The sequence below is a fragment of the Protopterus annectens genome, chromosome 1.part0 (assembly GCF_019279795.1).
Source record: "Protopterus annectens isolate FY-2018-M chromosome 1.part0, PAN1.0, whole genome shotgun sequence".
Lineage (NCBI taxonomy): Eukaryota > Metazoa > Chordata > Ceratodontiformes > Protopteridae > Protopterus > Protopterus annectens.
Window position 1 is genome coordinate 739,823,439 of NC_056725.1, and position 2,500 is coordinate 739,825,938.

Sequence of the window (2,500 nt, forward strand, 5' to 3'; positions counted from 1 at the left end):
ATACCTTAACAAACACTGGAAGTATATGTGTGCACACACTCCAAATAACATATTGTGGAAGCAGCTTTTGAGGTACTGACAGTATTCACTCTTCATGAGTATGCACCTTCCATCAAGTACAGGTCTTCAATGTCACACCAAGAAATGGTCTGCTGTCCAAGACATATGTCCATCACATTTGCCCACTCACCTGCAACAAAGGCAGCTGTGGATTGCACACATCGTACAAGCCATGAAATGGATCTCATACCCAAAAGGTATCACACAGGAGTGGGACATGTAGCCTTACCTCACCATTGCATATACCGTGGCAAACAGTGCAGACAGTCATGTATGTGATGAGAAAGTATGGGACAAAATTAATGTAGAAAATAACCAGATGGCCATCCAAGACAGATGATGACACATGTTGCAAACTGGTTATGGAGGCTACCTAGAAACATGCTATAACACTGAGGGAGTTTCAGGAATGTCTAGCAAGTACTGGTTGTGCAGTACCTGTGTCGAAAATTGCCTGTACTCTGCATAAGTGTGGCCTATGGGTTAGGGTTATCAGATGGGACAGTTGTTCCACAGGAAACATCAGACAGGGCTCTCTACAGGTAGCATATGCATAACATCAAAAGTCCCCCAGAGGCATGTGTTGCAATGTGTAATGGTGTACCAAGACCAAGTTCGAAACCTACAGACAGTATCAATTAAGATGCATGTGCTGCACAAGCAAGACCTCACTCCACCTCAGGCCCACCATCCCCATCTGTACCTTGCTGGTGCCAGTGTACACCTGTTTATTTGCCGTTCATTAGCAGGGACTAGGCCAGTACACATGGTGTTCTGAATTTGGGACACTGCAAAATGATACTCGTGTGTGGCCCATAGTTGTCAAGCATCTGCAAAAAACCTGAGGATGGGGAGGGGTGTCATCCTGAAACACAACAGTGAATTGAAGCAGACATCCAAAGCTCACTAGGGATTGCTGTATCTGCACACAATCAAGGTCATGAATTGTGGCAAACATAACCCCGACTCCACAGCAATAGTGAAGGCACCGTGTGACCTCCAAGGGCTATGCTCATGAGTTGACCTTGCAATCTTGAAGAGTTAGGGAACATTTGTACGACAGAGTGACCAAATACTGGCAAGTGCAGATGGGCATGCTAGTATAACCATTCCAGGAATAGTGACTGATGTAGTACACTTAACAGTTGATGCAACAAACCATCATGTTAAGGGTGTGCACACTTATGCACCCACATATTGTATGCATCTCAATCAGCATCTGCACAACTAACACATTTGTTTGATACTGCATTTGATTGCACAGGTCATATGTCACATATCAGGTTCATGTAATGTTAAGATATGCAGCATTGTGACCCCATGGCATATCAGGGAAGAGGGTGCCATGTCAATAAGGGTGTGTACACTTGTCAGAACCACAGTAAGGTTCAAAGGTTGTCAGAGTAATTGTATTTTATTGCTCATACATGCACCGCTGATGATGAGATGAGCAAATCAGACATCAGGCATTCACTATTGACATCTGTCCATATATTATCCCTGGTAAGTGTTGGACAAACACATAGGGGCTGTGAGCAACAGAGCAAACATCACTGACACACATATACACATTCAGCAATGGCATGTACACCTGAGGTATGTTGCTCAGTACATGCCAGGGTGCTGAACAGGTGCACAGCAATACTGTGTACATGGGTGCAGTGTGTTCCAGGGGAAGGGGTATCACCTGCTAACACAACTCATGCATCACAGAGATGTATAATGCTGGTAACTGGGATTGAATATAGCTGCAGTGCATGCTGTTGAGTGCCATATGTCATGCATGTTGACAGAGGGGTAATGAGAGGTCTGTGTGTAATATCTTTGTGCAATGTCACCTGTAAGTGTGTGTGTGGGTGTGTGTGTGTGTATGTGTGTGTGTGTGTGTGTGTGTGTGTGTGTGTGTGTGTGTGTGTGTATGTGTGTGTGTGTGTGTACAGTTAAGCAATGGCATATAGTTCTTAAAGTGTGTTTTTTGTTTTCCCCTCACAGGTGGCAAGGTGGGTCAAGGTCCCTCCTGTAGGCAAATTGATGTTAATGGCCATACAGACTCTGACAATGATGATAGGTGTGGTGAGGCACAGACAGAGTTGTCAGGGACTTAAGCTGTGCCATCGTTTGACATCCCACTGTTATCCACCCCATCCACGCACACAGTCACATTGCCTATACATACCCCATCACCAGTGGCCGTAGATGAGGGACAGTTGGCAGGTGGTGGCAAGGGACAGGACAGTGTGGTAACTATGGCAAGTGTATCTGGACACAGCAACCATAGTTGGGTGCCCGGAGAGATACCACACAGGCAGATGTACAGGGGTGCTCATAGGAGGGCAGCTGGTCTTCATGTCCCTGGCAGAAGTACCATAGCTGGTGCCACCAGACGCATGTTTCAGGCCATCATGGAGGTGCAGGCATGTATGGAATGTTATACCAGACA